Source organism: Petaurus breviceps, unplaced genomic scaffold (genome assembly GCF_028583685.1).
Source record: "Petaurus breviceps papuanus isolate PSGF00001 unplaced genomic scaffold, PetGlider_PUasm1.0 90822, whole genome shotgun sequence".
NCBI classification, from domain to species: domain Eukaryota; kingdom Metazoa; phylum Chordata; class Mammalia; order Diprotodontia; family Petauridae; genus Petaurus; species Petaurus breviceps.
Window position 1 is genome coordinate 6,301,306 of NW_027187351.1, and position 22,984 is coordinate 6,324,289.

The 22,984-nt window shown below is 38.7% G+C and overlaps 1 long non-coding RNA gene across 1 annotated transcript in view; it reads right to left on the minus strand.

Moving 5' to 3' along the window:
- The window catches only part of LOC138148014 (uncharacterized), a 55,544-nt gene that overhangs the window by 11,559 nt on the left and 21,001 nt on the right, over positions 1–22,984 (minus strand). The window contains exon 2 of the long non-coding RNA XR_011164960.1: positions 16,954–17,078. This is a non-coding gene — a long non-coding RNA (uncharacterized lncRNA). The remainder of the gene's footprint in view (positions 1–16,953; positions 17,079–22,984) is intronic.

The following is a 22,984-nucleotide window of genomic DNA, read 5'->3' on the forward strand; positions in this document are numbered from 1 at the left end:
GTGGGGCTAGTCGTCTAGATCTGTTGCGAGGGCAAACGCCCGCAACAAGCATGGTCTTATTTTGTATTAAAGCTTAGTAACAATAGTTCCCATTTACTTAATCCTCAAAGACTGTTAAAGTTCTTTCTGCACAACAGCCCCATGAGGAAGATAGTAAAAGTATTATTATCCCCAGTTTACAGATGAGGAGATTAATGTGACTTACCCAAAGTCCTCTAGCTAAAATGTTTAGAAATAAGACTCAGAGACAAATCTTCTAAGACAAGGAATAGTATTGTTATCACTATATGAAGGTGCCTTTTTAAAGGAGATATTGTGTATTTGGAATGTTTTCAAAAAATATTTAAATATTTCACTACCATACACTAATAGATCCATAGATTTATCTCATCAACTTGTGGACTCCGTCTAATAATGCCTATTGTAACTGATCCATTCCTACCTATTCTGTGCAACTCTCATCCAATATATCTATGCAGAAGGTCCACCCAACATGCTGGAGTCCTTCTTTTAGGTCTCTTGACATTGTATAGATAACAATGAAGTATGTGAGCTGTCATTGAAGATCCCTTGTTTTGAGTATGTGAGCAAACCTACCTTATTTCCAGTCATGTATTTCTTTGATAGTATTCTCTATCCCTTCTCTTCTACAATTACTTAGCCTTCTTACACCTCTCCATTGCTTTGGGGGGAGAGGAATGATTCTTAACTTTAATTCTTTATAGACTGAAATATTTCATACATCACAGGCAGGATATTGTTTCAAAAGATGTACCTGTTGCATTGAGAAGTGTAAGGTCACTTAAACACTGCATTTTCCCCAAAGCAATCAAGCCTGCCCTCCTTTTCTTATTCAATTCTTGGCCCAGCTGCCTACCAAATTATAGTGTCTGTCTAAGATAAATATACTGATTGATGAACTGTATGGGTTGTCTACCCTATTTCATAATTATAGTCTGCACAATAGACATTGATCATCCACTTGGTTCTCCCAATGTGTATGGTTAGGCCAAATTCTTTTGTATAATATAAAGATTATAGGTCCCATGTAGGAGACTCTGGAGTGTTCAGGCGCTAACTGTAGTCAGTACAATGCCATCTGTAAATGGGAACAATTGAAAGACCTCATTATCTAGGGAGAATCTCTTCAATTTCAGCTGTGCACTTAACCTCCTCCACAGCAATAGCTCCCATCTTAGTCAAGCCTATCTGCCTGTTTTAAGCCTCATTTGATATTAATAACTAGAGGATCATCAAAGTTATCTCTTTTTTTACACGTTTGTTTTCTTTTTTGGATGGGGGAAAGCAGGGCAATTGAGGTTAAGTGACTTGCCCAAGGCCACACAGCTAGCAAGTGTTGTGTCTGAGGCTGGATTTGAACTCAGGTCTTCCTGACTCCAGGGCCAGTGCTCTATTCACTGTGCCACCAAGCAGCCCTCTTTTGTTACACTTTAGAAAGATCAAATAAATGTGCACAGGGTTTTCTGTCTGATGATACCAGTCTCAGTATTTTAAGGACAACACTACTTTTAAGACACAGACAAGACACTTCGAACAAGTCTTCCAGTTTATTAAACTAGTCTATTTTGCAGCTGTGTGGACTGAGTTGCTGTTTTGAAAAGAAAGGGTTTGAATTCACACTCCACATGGTGGGAGCCAGTGCTTTTCAGCTGATGGGGATGTAATCACCACTTCTGTCTTTATTTTGGAGTTCGTCACTTAATTATATGAGCCATCAAGCATGAGGAGAAAAGATAATTGTGAGGATGGCACAAGAAGAAACAGCCACCCCCAAAAGTCCAGGAAAGTTCTGGAAGTAAGAATGCTAGCCAGAGGAACAGAAACACAGGATGGTATTTACTGTTTTAGAGACAGCCAAAGAATCTTGGAAATAATTGCCATCAGCAATTTGCTTCCAAAAGCACCCAGACCAAGTCAAGTGGGTAACTAGCTACCAGGTTAACTGAGAAAGAGGGCAAGAGAGAAAGAAGCTAAACTATTCACAGGCCATACAAGTTGCTCCAATACACAGCACAAAGAGGAGCTAAAAGTGACAGCCGATAGTCAGTGCAGTGCTTTTGAAGGCAAATGAGAAACAGAATAAATAATATGACTGCACTTGTTTAATGAGCCACAAAGAGGACACTCTGCTCCTTTCCATTCTGTGAGCAATAGCTTCCCCAAGATGCAGTGACTCTGCCTGCAAAAGTATTTGAGGAAGAAATTCTGCAACTTCACCCAACTTCACAAGTTGGTTGTAAATACATTGCAAAACTGATTGCAGAATTATTGTCCGTTAGACACACTAGGGAACTGGTAAATAAACTGAGACTGGGCAGCTTTGTGTGTGTGGAGTCAAACACATATATACATGCATATATGTGCTCATTGGTATGGCAGGTACTTGCCCTGTTTCTTCTAATCCACTGGGCACTGGGCAATGTGGTTTGAACCTGTAATCCATTGGACCCTACATTGTTATGATGCACCTGACAGCAGTTCTACTGAGCTACAACTCTGATTGCTGTATTGGTAGAAACTAATACCTTCAAATTACATGGAGGCACGTGTTTTAGTAACGTGTAATATATAGTACAACTACTAGAGAAGGAAATGGCATTGTCAAGAAAACCCAATGGACAACATTGACATGCTATTGTCCACAGGGTCATGAAGAGTTGCACGAAGACTAAACAACTGAACAACAACAAATACAATTTGTCTATGAAAGAAAGAATTAGAATTGTTATAAGTAAAGCACTTTAAGGTTTGCAAAGTGGTTTGCAAGTATTATCTTATTTCATCCTCAAAACAACCTGGAGAGCTGGGTTCTATTTTTATCTTTATTTTACAGATGAGGAAAATAAGGCTTGCCAAGATTAAGTGACTTACTCAAGGTCACACAGCTAACAAGTATCTGAGGCAGAATTCAAAGTCAGATCCTTCTCTCTTCAGGTTCAATGCTCTACCCTGCACCACCTAGCTGGAGAAATGGGGACTTATCATCCAGCTGTATAAAAAGTTTCATAGTGCAGGATTCTCATTAGCTCAACATATGAGGTTTTGGGGATTCTGTGTGAATGTGAGAAATATTTATATTATTTATTTCAATTAAATTCAATAAGCATTTATTAAACACTTACTATGTGCCAGATACCCTGCTAAGTGCTGCTGATACAAAGACAAAAAACACAAAACCATCCCAGCGCCTACCCTCAAGGTGCTTACAATCTTCTGATATATCTTAAAAAGTCTTCCCAATGAAGACTTTGAATTGATGTAGTTTGAAGAAACTGGAAGAAAGTAATATGTAATGACTAAAAAACAATATAAATGAAAAGAGTAACAACAAAAGAAACTGAATGCTCTGAAATTATCATGACCAAACTTGGTCCCAGAAAGGAGATATAAAAAGGCACCTCTGGGGGTGTATAATATTGTGTATAGCCTTGAACTTGGTTTATGTGTTGTTTAGTTTTGTTCATGTGATTTCTTTTGGTCTCTTAAATTTTTTGTTGTAAGGGATACAAGGAGCAGGAAAGGGGAGGGGGAATCTAGATTATGAAATAACAAAAGATATCAACAGTTTTTTTTTTTTTAGTTTTTCTATTTTGAAACTCAAATCCCTTCTTTCATCTCCCCCTTTTGTCATTTTGGGGAACATGACTATTGACAACAATGGGCAATAGAGTTTTCAGGAGAGATTTACAGCATTAGGATGCCTTCAGGTAGCTTCAGGGCCAGCAGGATTCAGTTTGGACTGTTGCTAGCATAACAAAAGAGACAGGAAATATGGGAGTTTTTGAAAGGGGACACTGTAACAAAGAGAAAAATGATGGGGATAGGACTTCTTCTCAGGGCACTAGCTCTCATGAGCAGTCCAGAGATAATGGGAAAGTCATCTGTAGTATATCCAGTAGGACAGAGATAAGCAAGCCAAGTCAATGCAAGGCCCAAGACCTTGCCACCCAGTGTGGAAGGAAAAGTCTGCCAGATACCTCTAAGTCTTCAGTTCTGGGACCCATGTGACAATATGACCATGTATGACCTACAGTGTTTGAACAAGTTTTACTCTGTATTGAGAACACAACACCAAGCACAGTCATAGAAGAGAGGACTCGACAGGACTTGTCTGAGGGGAGTTGTTTTGTCAAAGACAACACTTTATTGGGTTGATATGAGATTAGGAAACAGAAATAGATATCAGCTCAAAAGGAATTTCTGTTTGGGGAAGGACTGGATCTGGGGTTGGAATGTTCCATTCTCTGTCACATTAGTTAATGCTTCTGATTTTATAATGCTTTTTACTAATTCAAATAAACTGTATGCTTAAATTCTGACCTTGAGCATAATACGGGAAGGAAAGGGAAAAGGTATGGCCAATATATATGGGGGCTGAGCTAGAAGTAGTTCACCATTCTGGTAGGTAAAACATAAAGAGCACCTAATATAGCAGTTGAGACAGATAGTTCTATGCTCCTAGGGTCCTGATGATTTATCAAACTGTTAAATTTGTTGCATCAATACAAGGAATGGGATTAATATTGGGAAGTGGGTGAACAGCTATGGGAACAGAATAACAAATAGGCTTAGGAGCAAGATGGACCTGGGAAAGAACCTAGGAGCTACTATCCAAGGTGTAGATGAGAGTATGACACTGCCAGTTACTCAGAAATTCAGCTTCTTCAGCAAAGATGAATAGGTTTGATAGGTGACCATGGTACCAATAAGTCTATAAATTCAAAAGGCTGATTTGATTAAAGGTATTAGAAGCTCGGGCAATGAAATTGGGCAAAGGAGGAAAGAAGGGTTACAAATAGAGTAAAAAGTTAAAAAATAGGGTAGGAACAGATAACAAAGATTCTGTATCAAAGGGTTAGGCAAACAAATAGATAAAGGAAAACTAGAGGATCCAGCGATTACTGAAATAGAAAGTGGCAACAGACATTACAATACATTATGATAAGATAACATAGGATAGGCAACAACTAATGTTTATTAAGCATCTATTGTGTGCAGACCACTATTCTAGGCTTTGAATACTGAACTAGGGGCAAAAGGACAGATGCATCGTCGTCATGGTACCAAGAAACCTTGATAACTGAGGCTGTTCTCTTTCTCAGGTCTAGATTTTTGTATGTCAATCTTTTCAAAATAAGCAAAAATGCCAATGTCACCAGCATGTATATAATAATGAAACAAAGAGTAACTTTAAACCAAACAATTCAACAATTATTTTAATCGGAAATGTTGCAATGGAAATTAATAAATTTCCACAAATAGTAAAATTTTTAAAAAATTCTGTAGAACTATCTGCTCTGCAGAAAATGTCCTTATGTGTCCAGAATAGGAATTATGAATGGACTGACGTGGCCAAACAATTCATCACCTAGTGATCAGCCTACTGATGATGGGCATTTTTGTACACAATTTGGTTGGTCCTTAGAAAATAAACATAGCTGATTGCCAGGGCCAAATTTGAAATTTTTGCAGCAGGGTAGGACCTCCTTGAATCTACACTTTGATAATGTAACCCATGGTCACCTTCATGATACATGAGGTATGGAAGTGGGATCCCAAGCTGCCTTCTAAACCAGCAACCCCCTTTTTAAATATTAATGTTCTTATGATGATGTTTTATGTCTTCAAGTCATGAAATTCCAGGAACCACCATCCTGGGTTGCTCAAAGGTAAGAGACAGTAGGCTGCACATTGTAATCAACAATCAATCATAAACACAAAACAATCATTTGACTTCTGGGTCATGTGATTAGCAAGATTGTAGATGGTATAATTTGCCAAATTCCCAAAATCTCTCAAAATTGACTAAAATAAAAATTATGTATAAGAGGTGAAATCATTGTATCTATATTCAGGATCAGTGGGGCAACTCAGTAACACAGTGGATGAAGCACTGGGCCTGTAGTCAGGAAGACTCATCTTTCTGAGTTCAAATCCAGCCTCAGATACGTATTAGTTGTATGTCCCTGGGCAAGTCACTTAACTCTGCTTGCCTTAGTTTCTTCATCTGTAAAATGAGCATGAAAAGGATATGGCAAACTACTCCAGTATTTTTGCTGAGAAAACCCAGAATGGGATCATGAAGAGTCAGACATGACTGAACAAGACTGAATAACAACAATAAAACCATGTGCTAGACACTGATTCAATAAGTCTCTATTAACAATTTTTCAGTACAGAACACTGTATCAGATCCTGGAAGGAACTGAAATTTTACATAAGAAATGCCCTTATCCCTCAGCTTCTTAATAATAATCCTGAGAAAAGGATCTTTCTTATCTGTACTCCTCTGGGGTTTGGGCTGTCTTTCATTGCTCATGCCTTTCCTAGAGGCCTTTACGGTGTCCTTATCCTTCCTCCTATCCTACTGGGTTTTTACTAGACATTTTTTAAGGTTCATTCCATCTTTAGGTGAATTTCAGCTTCTTCATGCATTCTTCACTGGTTCTTCTAAGCTACTGATTCAGTTTGGTCTCCCTAGTTACATATGTGGCCTCAGTGACTGGCACCATCTTTACATGCAGCTTTGCCACCTGGTACTATCTCCCATTGCCAGATGACACTGCCTGTACACTGGCCATCATCCTCATCTCCCTCCCATCAGTACCCTGGACTCAGCCCCTGGGAGTCTGGCTCTCATAGGTGAGATTTCAACTCATCATGTCCCTAATTAGGCCCCACATCACATCCCAGCCATCTCCACACCACGCTACTGACTGCAACACACCTGCCCCCCATCCCTACTCCTTTCTAGCTCACTTTTATGTGTTATTCTCTTTTGGGAATATAAGTTCCTGGAGGGCAAGGGATGTGTTGTTTATTTGTGTTTATACCTCTAGTTCTTAAAACAGTTTTTAGCACCATAGTATGTCCAGAATCCACCTGTTGTAGCAAAAAAAAAAAAAAAAGCATTGCATTTGGAAATAAAAGACCTCTAGATGTTCAGTCCTACACAAAGGAGAAGGGGGAAGGGAACAAGCATTTATTAAGCATCTACTATGTGCTAGGCACTAGGCTAATCACTTTATAAATATTATCCCATTTGATCATACAACAAACATTACCATGGAGAAAGGGCATTTCTAGCTGACACAACTTTCCATGGTGATACTGATGGAGCAGAAGGAAGAGAAAATATAAATAGAACTGACTAGTGTCTTGAGTGAGGCCATAGTGCTTATAGTCTACTCGTATATCCTATAGAATGCTTTATACTTGCATACTTCCCTGCTGACTCCCAGTTGTTCCATATTCTATTTCTTTGTTGTTGTTCAATCATTTCAGGTTTGTCTGACTCTCTGTAACCCCCATTTGGGGTTTTCTTGGCAAAGGTACTGGAGTGATTTGCCATTTCCTTCTCCAGCTCATTTTATAGATGAGAAAACTGAGGCAAAGTTAAGTGATTTGCCTATGACTGCACACCTAATAAGTGTCTGAGGCCAGATTTGAACTCAGGAAGGGGAGTCTTCTTGACTTCAGGCCCAGTACTCTAACCATTTCACCACCTAGCTATTCTATTTCTTACCTTTTATCTTAAATGGAAAGAACACTGATGGATTCTGGAATCAGAGCAGCTGAATTCAGTCAGTTAGCATGTTTATTGGTCACTTACAGTGTGCTAGGTTAAAAATCCTGCCTCTGACATCTACTGTTTGTATGACCTTGGGCAAGTCACAATCTCACTGGGTCTTAGCTTCTTTATCTATAAAATGAGGAGGTTGAACTAGATGGCCTTTGAGGTCCCCTTTGCCCATGAGTCTATAGCCTTTAAAGTTATTGTTGTTGAGCCATTTTTCAGTCATGTCCAACCCTTTGTGATCCCATTTAAGGTTTTCTTGGCATAGAAACTGGATTGGTTTCCCACTGCTTTCTCCAGCTCATTTAACAGATGAGGAACTGAGGCAAACAGGGTTAAGTGACTTGCCCAGGGTCACACAGCTAGGAAGTATCTGAGGCCAGATTTGAATTCAGAAAGAGTACTCTTGACTCCAGGACCTGCAGTCTATCTGTGCCACCTACCTGCCCCCACTTTCAGAGTAGGTGACCTTTATATCCAGCATAGATTTGTGTTTAAGTCCTCCTTTCCACTGGATAATTCTTCCTTCAGTCCTTCTTGATTGCCCACAATTACCTAACACAGTCAACCTCAACTTCTTAGAACTCTAGGATCAGAAAATATTATTTTCTACCAATAAGCTCTATCCTCCAATCAAGGTTTCCAACATGGCTGACCTGCAGCCCACCCGAAAGAGAGCCTCAGAGTAGGCGGAGCTTGTAGTCTTGAGGACAGTAGCTCTGCAGTTGACTGGTTTCACTGACCTAGATAGAAGAAATAGACTCCCCAAGGTGTTTTCAGTAGGCTGATAGAGTACTTCCTGGGTTTTCTGGCCCAATGCAAGATGTCAAGTTAAAAAGAAACAGGTAAATCTAATCCAACCCCCTCATTTTACAGATGAGGCAGCAAGGTAGGGTGGAAAGTGTTTAATTTGAAGTCAAAGCCTCCTGTATTTGAATCCCACTTCTGTCACCTGTGTGATCTTGGGCACTTATAGTCTCCCTGGGTCTCAATTTCTTTAACTATCATATGAAGTGGTTGAATTAGATGACTTCTGAAGTTCATTCCAACCCTAGATCAACAATACTTTGACACGGTACAAAGGAGTTAAGTGACTTGTTCAAAGTCACATAGACCTCCACCTCCTGTGGCATCTTGGGTCAAAGTAGCCTTTATTATATCTGTTTTGGCAGAAGTATTGAAATATATGGAATTTTTCTTTCAGTATGTTTCAAGACACTTTTGATGCATGTTCTGAAATTGCCTACCTCCAGATTTACAGGCTCTGGAAGGACAAAAGATTGTGTTAGAGTCAACATAACCCCTCTCAGATCCCAAGGCAAAACTGGTATAAAATACCAGAGTCAACGGTATGACTTGGATGCCAACAAAGTGAATGCAAGCTAAAGCTGAATTAATAGAGGAATGAGTTCTAGAATGAGAGAAATTATAGTCTCACTGTATTGTGCCTTGAGTATTTAGTATGCCCTCATACTTAGTATGAGGGCAGTAGCTCTGCAGTTGACCGGTTTCACTGACCTAGACAGTATTGATATGGTATTTAGTTTTGGGTGCCATGATTTAGAGAGAATATTGACAAATTAGAAATTTCCAAAAAAGAGAGACCAGGATGTTGACAACATAGAGATCATGACCTATGAGTACTGTTTAGGAGAAATTGGGAAGATTGGTTTCCTGGATCAAGGACCATATGGAAGTTGATCAGTTCTCATAGTCAATCAGTCAACAAATATTTGTTAAATGTTTGCTATGTGGCAAACACTGTAATAAGCTCTCTGAATGCAAATACAAACAAAAAAATAGTTCCTGTCCTCCAGGAGCTTACATTCTAATGAGGGTAGAAAATAGATAAAAGAAAGCTGAGAAGGAGGAGAAGGTATTTGTTATCCATGATGAACTAACCAGTGAGCTTGGCTACCAATCTACCTGAGTTGATTCAGCAGTGAGCTTGTCATGGGTGAAGCTGTTGCAATCTCACTAGCATTCTTCTGGCCTACCCACTGGCAACTTCTTTGCAAAAGAAGTATCAGGTTAGAATGAGTCCTGCTGCCTGAGCTCCAGACACCCCCTAGATATTGAATCTGGACCCTGTTACCCTATGTTCCACTGTAGATTTATACTATAATTATAAAATTTAATGATAATTCCAGAACTTGCCTTTTTATACAAACTATAGGTTCTAATTCCAGTCTCCCCGAATTCTTGGGATCATGAATTTTGAGCTGAGAAGGCTTCCAGAGGTCATCTAGTACAAAGTTTTCTTTTTTGCAGATGAAGAAATTGAGGTCTAGGAAGTTATGTGACTTCAGGGGAATAATTAACAGAGACAGAATTTGATTTGAGGTCCTCTGACTCTGAATTCAATGTACATCTTTCCGCTATTTTATAGTCTGCTTCCACTCACTAACACAGGTTAGTGCTTATGTACTCCTGTATGGTTTACAAAACCCTTTACATATATTGTCTGATTTGATCCTCACAACAACCCCATGAGATAGGTGCTATTATTATCCTCATTTTAAAGATAAAGAAAGTTAGACTGAGAGAGGTTAAGACATCAAATGTCATTCATCCACAGCTAGTAAGGGATTGAAGCAGGATTCAAATTCAGGTCTTTCTGACTATATATGTAGTTTTGCTCTGTATACAGCTACTCTTATGGCCAATGACTACTTCAATTAACTACTTTAAAGTCCTGGAATAACTTGAAATGCAATACTCAGGAAGCCAAAGGGGTATAGAGATAGAAAGTGGGCCATTATGAACTCTTTGGGAGCCCATAATTTTGAAAACTTAGCCTATAACCCAGGAATTAATGGACCTTCCTGGAAACCTTGGACTGAGTGGCAAGCCCTCTTCCTTTCACTCACATGGAAAGTCTACTGAGTAGAGTTAGCCCCATCACAACATATCTTTTGTATTTAATTGTACTTATTGCCATGTGCTCACCTTAAATTCAAATTTCATGAATGAGAAGAATACATAGTCTTAGTCTCACAGAAATAATGAGACCATTTCTGTAATTGGTGGAAGGGTAAAGTTATAAGTCCAAGAAGAGGAACCTGCACACAACATACATACCTCGGAGTTGGTAAAGACCTTTCACCAAAACTATCACATTCATTCATTCATTCATTCAATAAGAATTTATTACACACTACTAATCAATAAACATTTATTAAGCACCTACCATGAGCCAGGTACTGTGCTAAGTATACAAAAGAGACAAAACTCAGTCCCCACCCTCAAGGAGCTTACAATTTAATCAAATACTATGTGGCAGGCTCTGTGATAGACACTGGAAATACAAAACCAGTCCTTGACTACAAAGAACTTACATTTGATAAAAGTCAAGCATCATGTACACAGATGAAAACTAAGTAATTTCAGGGAAGGAAAAGCATTTACAACTGAGAGATCAGAGTTGATGTCCTATAAGAGGCTGTGCTTGAGCTGTCCTTTAAAGAAAGCTAGGGATTCTAAGAGGTGAGGACTCATCACCTCAAGTTCAGGGAATCCATTATAGAGGAAGTCATGGTGTTCCATTCTATTCTGGGGTCACAGAGAAAAAAAGAAGAGTGTCATTAGTACATCAGCCCAAGGCCACACTAAAGCAATGGGACAAGGAGATGGTGTGACCAATATCCTACCACTAGAAAAGAATGAATTTTCTTTTGTGTGGAAAAGCCACATTTTCCAAGCCTCATTTTCCCCACATCTCCTGATTAGACAAAAGGTCCAATGTTTTCACTCTTGACTTATTACATACCAATTCCCCCAGGGTTTGAATAACTCCTGTGCCCTCTATTTCCTGCCTCCCACCTTGCCCTTTGAATTTGACATTCAGATGAACCCTAGCTTGACCCAGCATGGACTGTGGTTTACTCTCCCAGACCATGACTCAGATTATACCCTCTTTTCCACTGAAGAGTTCTTCCCTCAGGCCCTGCTGATTGACCTTAATTATATACAAACTTAAGCTCTAATTAATGTGGGCACTCCTGCCAATGGTACAGATCACAACTTATCCGCACCTTCCTGTGCAACCCTGGCCCAAATCCTTCTGGAAATCCTTCATAGGGGGTTCACCTAAGTGCTGAGGGCCTTCCTCTTCCTTCTTAACTTGGGGCCCATGAACCATATATATAATATGTATATATGTATATGTATGTATGCATACATTTATATACATATGCACAACACACATGCCCATATACTTATATATGTATATATGTGTGTGTATGTATATCTATTAACATATGTGTATGGCTGATTTCAATATAATTGGTTTCCTTTGTAATTCTTTGCATTTTATTTTATGCATTTAAAAACGTAATTCTGAGAAAAAAAATCCATAGACTTCACCAGACTGCCAAAGGGGTCCATGATACCAAAAAAAAAAAAAAGGGCAAAGAAAGGAATTAAGCATCTACTATTTCTTAATGGCACTGTGCTAATTGCTTTTCACAAATATATCTCATTTGATCCTCAAGACAACCCTTGGAGGTAGGTACTATAATCATCTCCATCTTATAGTTGAGGAAGCTAAGGAAGATAGAATTTAAATGACTTGCCCCCAATTAATATAGGTAATAAGTGTCAAAGGCTGGATTTGAGCCCAGATCTTCCTGACTTCAGGCCCAATACTCTGTCCATTGTTCCACCTAGCCATTAAGACTAGGACTTCTAACACTGCATGGATGCCAGGGCAGGAGGTCAATTATCTGTCCCTTCTTTTTGCTTCTCCTTTAGCCTGCTCCTTGTGCAAACTGTTATCAAGTCTTGTTGAGGTACTGTTTAAAGCCTGGAAAACAATTTCTACATTTCCCTGGTGATATTTTTTATATAATTTCTCCCACACCATTATGTGGCCACCTTTCCAAAGCCATCATGATTCTTTCCTTTGCACTTTGAGCAAACAATAACTTTAGTTCCAAAGAGATCAAGCTGTTTCATGACTCAGCAAGCAGCATCACTGGAAGAATATTAACATTAAGATGGGTGATTGGAGGGAGTACATTTCAGCATGGGAGTAGAGGAGCAAGGGGTGGCCCATGCAAAGACAAGGAAATGGATAGACTACAGTGTGTGAGGACCAGAGGGAAGACCAGTTTGGCTGGATTGTTGAAGGGGACTGGGATTGGGAAGGAGAACAATGTAGAATGAGGGTAGAAAATTAGGTTGGATTCAGGTTCTGAAGTGCTTTAAAATCTAAAGAGAAGAGTTTGTTTTCTTTTCCTAGAGTCACTGAAGTCACTGCAATTTATTAAGTAGGAAGGGGAGTAACATCTTCAGTTCTTCAATTAGGGAAAGCAACTTTGGCAAAAGTGTGGAGGTTGGGCTGGATTGAAAAGAGGCTTGAAACTGGGAGATCAATTAGGTGAGAATTGATGAAGGACCTGAACTAAAGTAATAGCTGGGGTGGATAGAAAAAGAGGTCATATGTGAGAGTCATTGTGAAGGCAGAAACAGCAAGATTTGGTGCCTGACTAGGTATATGAGCTGAGGAAGAATAAGGAGTTGAAGAAAATGCTGAGGTTATGAACCCTAAAGCCTGGAAAGATGGTAGTGTCTTCAACAGGAATAAGAAAGTATGGGAAAGGGGTGAGTTTTAGGAAAAGATAATGAGATCTGTTTTGGAGATGTTGAATTTGAGATGTCTCAAGTACATCCAGTTTATGATAAAAGAACAGAGGCTGAGAGAGTTTACATGACTTGCTGTGGTCACAAGGTTAATAAGTGAGGGAGGATTTGAACTCAGGTCTTCTTGACTCCAAGTCCAGCACACGATACACCAAACTAAAACCTAGACACTCAATTCTATTTGTTCTGTATAAATATTAATGTTACGCTAGTATTGCTTCCTTACTATTTTCTACTTTTGTGGTTTTATGGCTTTTGTGGGCTGGCCTTTTTGTGGGAACCTAACTTCCATCTATGATATTCAGTGGGAAAGTGTGTTTTTTAGGTTCTAAAATGACTGACTTCAAACAAACTTTTGGAACATAATCATTTGTGATCTGGGTACTGACTTACACAGCTTAATCTATTAGGGTTAATGCTATTTTAAAGGTTTCTTTTGTAGTTTTCTCCCATGGCCCCTCTCCCTGGGTCTAGTTGTACTTTATTTCTGTATCTGATTTCCTTTTTAGTTTCCTCTTTTTTTAAAAAACTGCCCTTAATGAATTTACCATTTCCTATTTGTGAATTGTGAATGTAATTTCTTTCCTTAAGGAATCAGTTGAGGGGGCTCCAATTAAAGAGTATTGATTAAGCACCATTATATTTCAGGTACTGTGCTAGATGTTGAGGATACAAGTACATTGAATGAAATAACAGTTGTTTTCAATAAGCTTACATTCTAATATATATATTATAAATATAAAGTTAATTAATATAAATACATATAAAGTTAATAAATATAGTGTATGTACTTAAATATATGTAACTAAATACAAGGAGATACAAGGAGATTTGGGAGGCAGGGCATTGGCAATTGAGGGGTTTAGGGAAGCCTTCATGTGGATGATTGTACTTGAATTGAATCTTACTTTTTTTGCCTTTTTTTGAGGGGGAAGACAAGGCAATTGGGGTTAAGTGACTTGCCCAAGGTCACACAGCTAGTAAATGTTAAGTGTCTGAGGTTAGATTTGAATTCAGGTCCTGCTGACTTCAGGGCCGGTACTCTATTCACTGCACCACCTAGCTGCCCCACTTGAACTGAATCTTAAAGGAGAAGGGCAATCTATGAAACAGAGGTGAAGGAGTGCATTTCAGGCATTGGAGGATGGCCAATACAAAAGGATGGAAGTGGGAGATGGAGTGTGGTGGGCAAGGAGAAGAGAAAAGGCCAATTTGGCTGAATCTCCTAGATAGCAGACAAAAGCCTTCTTTACCTATGAACCTCTTGGAGATCACATGCTTTTGTTTTTCCCTCCCCTACTGAGGTCATCAAAGGGGACTTCACTTGGGAGACACTAGACTAATGTTCTAATTAGAACCTTGAGACAGATTTAGCCTCTAAGCGTCTCCCTTTTTGGTAGCAATTTCCCTGCTCCAAGGCTAGTACAATTCCCATCCTTTGATTTAGCAATACCTGTAATTCAGAATTTCTATGTGAAAACTCCTGACTACTGTTCTTGGTCCCTGAATTCTCAACCCTCTACAATTCTGATTTCTGCTTCCGCTGTAACATCCCTCTGGAATCCTTGTTCTATTGTTGACAAACTTCACTTCTTCCTAGATCTCTTCCCCCTACACGTCTTTCATGTTTTGGTGTTCACTGAAATCTATCTTTTCCATCAAAAGTCATCCTTCCATGCCTTTTCCAATGCTGGCAGCTTTCACCTCTTTTCCCTACAACTGACAGGACCAGAAGGAGGAGCTGGCATTTTTCTTGCCATCCTCGGCTGCTTCCAGACATTCTTTATGCTCTCCAAAACTTAGGTTCCTTTGAAGCACAATCTGATTGTACCAGCCTATCCAGACCCTTGTTGCTGTATTCTGGTTACTTCACAGTCTATCTAAATCCCTGCTGTTTTCCTTAATTATGTTTATCCTTCAAATACTGTGACTTCTGAACTTCTTAATTTCCATGATTCCTATTTCTATTCTATTTTTGCTATCCACAGAGAGGTTGATACTTTAGACCTTGTCATTACTCAAAATTGTTCCACTATCAAAATCATGAATTGTAAAAGGTTCCTCTTTCATCACAACCTCCTACTTTTTCCTAAACCTATACTCAGTCCCAACCTCACCCTAAGGCCCTTCCATTTTCCTACTCCATCATCTCTATTTTCAGTTCATTTTTTACCCTATACCTTGTCTAGGGGCAACCAGGTGGCACAGCGGATAGGACATGAGGCCTAGAATCAACAAGACTCCAAGTTCAAATCCAGCCTCAGATACTTACTGTGTGACCCTGGGCAGGCCACTTAACCCTGTTTGCCTGAGTTTTCTCATCCATAAAATAAGCTGGAGAAGAAAATGATAAATCATTCCAGTGTCTTTGCCAAGAAAACCCCAAATGGTGTTATGAAGGGTCAGACATGACTGAATTGACTGAACAACAAAATACCCTGTCTGCCATTATAACTTCTTTGGTCCCATATTCCTTGATAATCCTTAACCTTGGGCTACCTCAACTATTTGCCTCTATGCTTTTACCCCAAAGCAGTTGAATGCTAATGGAGGAAGTCACAAAACAGGCTTGATCAGACCCATTACAAATTAAGTACTGGACTTAGAGTAAAAAACACCTCTGACGTTTATTAACTGTGTAACTGTGAGGAAGTCAATTAATTTCTCAGAACCTCAATTTTCCTTATCTGTAAACTACTTCACAAGATTATTTGGGGACTCAAATGAGATAACATGTAAAAAAATATGTGTAATACATTTTATAAATTTTAAAGTGCTATAAAAATGAAAGTTGGTATGATCACATAACCCCATAATGACTTCAACTGTCCTTTCACTTCTACAAGGATATCTTTTATTCATCTCTAACTATCACACTCCCAACTATGACTCTTCCAGACTTCCTGAAGCCATCAACTCTATCTCCAGCCCAGCCTCACCCTAGAAAATAATCTCATCTTGTATTTTACTGAGAAAATGGAGATGATCTGCTGTGAATTCCTGCCTCTGTCTTCTATACCTCAAAACTTCTCCAAAGCCTTACTTCACCTCTCCTACTTTGCTCTAATCTCAAAAGTAACCATTCTCCTTGCCAAAGCTAACTGCTCCATATTTGTTTCCCACCTCTGTTTTTTGGGAACCTCCCATTCTCTTTCTCACCTTCTTCTCCATGTCTACTGGATCATTCTACAGTACCTACAAACAGATATTCAGGATATTTAGCTTTCTCTCATAAAAAGGGACCTTCCCTTAATCTTACTATTCCCTTGAGTTATCATTGTATATCTCTCCTTTTTGCTATAAAAATTTCTTTAAAAAAGAAATTTTTGTGCACTTATCTCAGATTCTGTAATTCAGAACCTCTAGGTGAAAACTCCTGTCTAGTGCTGTTGGTTACCATATTCTCATCCCTCTACAATTCTGATTTCCCTCTAGACTCTTTCCTCTGGAATCTTGGTCTCCTAGAACTTACCACATATTTCTCTCCTACTCCCAAAGATCTCAAAATCTAGCTTCTAGTCCCATTACTGTACTGCAACTACACTCTCACAGGTTTCTCATGACCTTTTAACTACCAAACCCAATAGTCTTTTCTTGGTTCTCATGCTCTTTGACCTTTCTGCTGCTTTTGACACAGGTAACCACCCACTTCCTCCTAAACTCTTTCCTCTTTTGGCTTCTGTAATCCTGCCCTCACCTGCTTTTCTTCTTACCTGTCCAGCTACATGAAGGCATGGATCACCATCACTGGTTCATTCTCATGACAGCTCATGCTCATCATATCCAAAGCTGATCTTGTCTTTTCTCAAATGCTGCTGCTTCTCTCATTTCCCTTCTCCTGTGGAGAGTACCAGTTTCCTTTTAGTCACTTAGGCAGAAGATATTAGTATCAACTTGGACCCATAGGATCATAGATTTAGAACCAGAAAGGGCCTTAGAGGACATTGAGTTCAACCCCTTCATTTTTACCATTGAGAAAACTGGGACTGAGAAGAGTTTAACCATAGTCATACAGTCAATTAGTATCCAAGGTAGGATTTCAACCCAGGTTTTCCAGACTCCGAGTCCAGTGCCTGATCCATTACTCTGTGCTGCCTCTTCCTACTCCTTTACCTTCTGCATTCTATTTGTTGCAGAGTCCTGCTGATTCTAACCTGTAATATTTCTTGCACTCATTTCCTTTCCTTCAATCAGTTCTGTCATCTTAGCTCAGACCCTCATCACTACTCAACTGTGCTATTAGATTAGCCTCCCAACTTGTCTTTCTGCTTCTAGTCTCTCTCTTCTCTCCAATTCATCCTTATGCTTCCTGAACAATCTTACTACAGCAGATGCCTATGTCACTTCCTTTCAGTGACTTACTATTGTCTCTAGGACACAGATAAACATCCTGAAATTTAAGATGCTCCATAATATGGTTCCAATCTTGTTTTTAGCTTCATTTCATGCTTTTATTCTTCTATACTACACTATTCTATACTTCTGTATATTACATCAAAAATGGACTATTGTCTCTTAAATTCAACATCATCTACCACAATTGACTTTGTCCTCATCTCCATCTTTCATAATGTTTCTTTTCCTTTAAAGTTTGGTTGAGGTGCCATCTTTTTAAAGAAATAGTCCCTAATGCCCTCCACTAGCCCCAACCATACCCTTTCTCTTAGTTAAAAGTGCTCACTACTTCCTCGTATTTTCTCTGGATCTCTCCTTTGTTCTTATCATAATCTACCTTGCACTGTTTGTCTGTGTATATGTCATATTCCTATCCCTTTCCCCAAGTAGAATGTAAACACCTTGAGGGGATAACCTGTGTTATTTTTCACCAGAGTGAAAAATTTGAGGATTACCTGAGATCATGGTTAAGTGGAAATACTATTTCCAATTCAAACTTAGAGAAGAACGTGTTTGATATTTATATTTAACAATCACAGTGCAGTTAGGCTAACACCTTAGAGGTAATTGGACATGTCCAGATTGTGGACAACCCAAGGTGGAAGTACTACTGTAACTAGAGAAGACCCATGAATATGTAGGAACTGGATGAAACACACTGTGAAAAGTTGTTCCACTGTCCTGAGGCTGTAACATTAGCTCAGAACTAGCAAGGGCTGTTATCAGTTGTCAGTGGATAATTGGGTTGGCCACAAGCCTTGAGGGGAATTCAATGGGTTTCTGAGTTAGTCAGACACAGCTCTGAGGCTCTCTGGGGGAAAGGCTTGGCAGCATTGTCTGGATTTCCCAAGGAAGTTTTCTTGATGTGAGAATGCCTTTTTCCTTTTTAGGTTTTATTGATGCCTCTTGTTTTTACATTACAATTATTCTCCCATAATCCCTATAATGAGGAAAAAAATCTACTCAACAACAAATAAGTCAAGTCACTTTGCCAATGAAGTCATCAAGACTAAGGGAAATATGCAAAATTCCAAATCAATAGTTTCCTAGCCGCCATGACCACTCCCTTTTACAGAGGACAGAAGTTCATTTCATCTTTTGTTTTCTAAGGACAAGATTGATCATTATTATAATAAATCACAGTTCCATAGTTTCTAAGAGTTTTTTAAATGTACGTACTAAGTACTTATGAAATATTGGTTTACATTATTGTATTCATTGTTCTCCTTGAATCTCTTACTTAGTATTAGTTTATACATGTAGTGGTGCTTCCCTGATTTTCTCATATTTGTCATTTTTTAGGGCATAATAATATTTTATTGCATCCATATGCCACAAGTTATTTAGTCATTTCATAAGGGCTGGGCACTCACAGTATCATAATATCATAGAATCATAGAGTTCATTTTACAGGTGAGAAAACTAAAGGCAAGGAAAATTAAGTGACTTGACCAAGGTCACAAAAGTATTATGGTGTCTGAGGTACGATTATATTCCAGGCTTTCTGACTACACATACAGGGCTCCACAAAAAAGATAACGGCCACAAAAAGTAGAAAAAACACTATCTCAGGTGTCAGAAGACTGGAATTCAAATCCTGCCTCTGACAAATCCCACATATATACCATATACATTTTGGCTTTTCTTTCTGCTTTGGACCTTTTATGGCTTGACCATTGGTAGGGATTCCTGGGATTCAAAGGGTATAAACAATTAATTGATTTTCCTTAAATAATTCCAGATCATTTTCCTGAAAGGCAGGAAAACACAGCTCCATCAGCAGTGTATTAGTATAATGCACATATCTCTGAATGTCTTCTTTAGCATACTAAGTGGTAAGAAAGTTGCTAGGAAAGCATTGTGTTGGGTTGGCATTTGTTTTTCTTCCCCAGGAATCCTGCGTGTTGTGGCCACACTTGAGAAGGTGGAATTCAGTTTTCTGGTCTAATGATAATAAGGTCATCCAGATATAGCTCTCATTGAATTTATGACATAGCATTTGTTCTAAAACTCTGCCTAAGGGTGTGTTTGAGAGCCCCAGATGTGCATTCCATAGCTATAAGAGAACTGAGGTCATAGGATCATAGATATAGAGCTGGAAGGGAACTTAAAGGCCTTTGAGTTCAACCCCCTCACTTTGCAGATGGGAAACTGAGGCCAAGAGAAATTGTTATTTTGCCCAGGGTCATACAGCTAGTAAGTCTGTGAAGTAGGGTTTGAACCTCCTCACTCCAAGACCAGTGCCTGATCTACTCTATCTTTGTTGTCAAACTAAAATAGAAATGAGGACATTAATCAATCACCCAACCAATATTTATTGAACACCTACTATTGTGCTAAGTACTGGGGATATGAAAAGGCAAAAGACAGTCCCTACCCTCAAGGAGCTCACGATCTAATGAAAGGAGACACCATGCAAACAACTATATACAAAATAAGATATATGTAGGATTAATGGGAAATAATTAACAAAGGTAAGGCATTGGAATTAAGACAGGCTGGAAAGGCTTCCTGTAGAACAAAGGTTTCCAAAGTTATTTGGTCTACCACCCCCTTTTCAAAAAAAAAAATTACTCAGTTGCCCCCCCCCTGAAATCTTTCTTTAACTCTTTATTTTTTTTTGAAATTTATGTCATTTCAAAAAAAAATATAATGCATTTTAAATTAATAATTTATTGTAAATTTGTGGGGTTTTTCCTGCATTGAAATTTTGATATTGCAATATTATGTCATATAACCTCGTAGTATTATATTGCAAACAATTCACCACATGCATGTATTCCTGGAAGTCCTGCTGGACTTCCTGACAACGTGCCACATACTCACCTGCCCAACACTTTTGTGTTAAGATCTATCAGTGGACTTGACCACTGATGGCTTATAACTTGCATTTTGTGTGTTTATTTGGAAAATAATGTAATTATGACTTTAATTCTGTTACAGAACAGCTGAAACGTGTATGAAGTTTTTGTAACTTCAATTAATTAATTTATTTCTAGTTTTCAACATTCATTTCCACAAGATTCTTAGTTACAAAGTTTTCTCCCCATCTTTCCCTACCCCCACACCAAAATAGCAAGCCTACTGAATACCCCTACCCCCAATCTGTTCTCTCTTATATCCTCCCCCATCTCCCCCTCCCCCCCCCCCCCCAACTTTCTAGCAGGGTAAGATAGATTTCTGTATCCCAGTGTCCATATATCTTATTTCCCAGTTGCGTGTAAAAAAACATTTTTTTAAACATTTGTTTTTGAAACTTTGAGGTCCAGAGTCTTTCCCTTCTTCCCTCCTCACCCACCCCACTGGAAAGGCAAACAATTCAACATAGGTTGTACATGTGTAGTTATGCAAAACATTTCCATAGTAGTTATATTGTAGAAGATTAACTATATTTTCCTTCATCCTATCCCGCCCCCCCACTTATTCTATTTTCTACTTTGACCCTGCCCCTTTTCAAAAGTGTTTGCTTCTAACTACCCTCTCCCCCAATCTGTCCTCCCTTCTATCATCCCCCCTTTTATCCCCTTCCCCATTCCTTTCCTGTAGGGTAAGATACCCAATTGAATGTGAATGAGATTCCCTCCTTAAGCCAAATTCAATGAAAGTAAGGTTGACCCATTCCCTTTCACCTTCCTGCTCTTCCCCTCCATTGTAAGTGTTCTCTTGCCTCTTTTATATGAGATAACTTACTCTAATCTATCTCTCCCTTTTCTCTTCCCAATATATTCCTCTCTCACCTCTTAATTTTATTTTTTAGATACCATCCCTTCATATTTAACTCATCCTATGCTCTCTATGTATACATGTACACACATATGCACACACTCACATAAAATTTATACACACATATACCCTCCTATACATACATATTTCTGTATATATACAGATATATATTCCCTTCAACTATCCTCACATTGAGAAAAGTCTCATGAGTTACAATGATCATTTTTCCATGTAGGAATATAAATAGTTCAATTTTAATAAGTTCTTTATGATTTCTTTTTCCTGTTTACCTTCTCATGCTTCTTTTGCTTCTTGTATTTGAAAGTCAAATTTTCTGTTCAGCTCTGGTTTTTTCATCAAGAATGTTTGAAAGTCCTCTATTTCATTGAATGACCATATTTTCCCCTGAAGCATTATACGCAGTTTTGCTGGGTATATGATTTTTGGTTTTAATCCTAGCTCCTTTGACCTTGGGAATATCATATTCCAAGTCCTCTGGTCCCTTAATGTAGAAACTGCTTGGTCTTGTGTTATCCTGATTGTGTTTCTACAATACTCAAATTGTTTCTTCTTGGATGCTTGTAATATTTTCTACTTGATCTGGGAATTCCAGAACCCGGCTATAATATTCCTAGGAGTTTTCTTTTTGGGATCTTTTTCAAGAGGTGATTGGTGAATTCTTTTAATTTCTATTTTGCCCTCTGGTTATAGAATATCAGGGCGATTTTGCTTGATAATTTCTTGAAAGATGTTGTTTAGGCTCTTTTTTTGGTCATGGCTTTCAGGTAGTCTAATAATTTTTAAATGATCTCTCCTGGATCTATTTTCCAGGTCAGTGGTTTTTCCTATGAGATATTTCACATTGCCTTCTATTTTTTTTTTTCATTTGTTTGGATCTTTTTTATAGTATCTTGATTTCTCATAAAGTCATTCGCTTCCAGTTGTTCCAATCTAATTCTGAAGGAGTTATTTTTTTCAGTGAGTTTTTGAAATTCTTTTTCTATCTGGCAAATTTGACTTTTTAAAGCATTATTCTCCTCATTGGCTTTTTGGGCCTCTTTTGCCATTTGAGTTAGTCTGTTTTTTAAGGTGTTATTTTCTTCAGGATATTTTTAGGTCTCCTTTAGCAGGCTGTTGACTTGCTTTTCCTGATTTTCTTGCATCATATTCATTTCTCTCCCCAATTTTTCCTTTACTTCTCTTACTTGATTTTCAAAATCCTTCCTGAGCTCCTCCATGGCCTATAAACCAATTCATATTTTTCTTGGAGGCTTTTGATGCAGGAGTTCTGACTTTGCTGTCTTCCTTCCACTCCATGCCTTGATCCTTTTCATTCCTAAAAAAGGATTATATGGTCTGTTTGTGCTTCCTCAGCTTGCTCATATTTCCAGTCAATTACTTGACATTTGAGCTCTTTGCCAAGGTAGAACTCTGCTTCTGTAATGGAGATAGTTTGTACCAAATTGCTGGGGTTTCCACAGCTGCCAGAGCTATTAGGAGGGCACCTACAGCCACCACAAGCTCTGACTCACTGGCCACATACCCAAGACCACCACCCAAGACCGCAATCCAGATCCAAGCAAGTTAAAGCAAAAGTGATTACCCTCTGGTCGCTTGGTCCCCTTA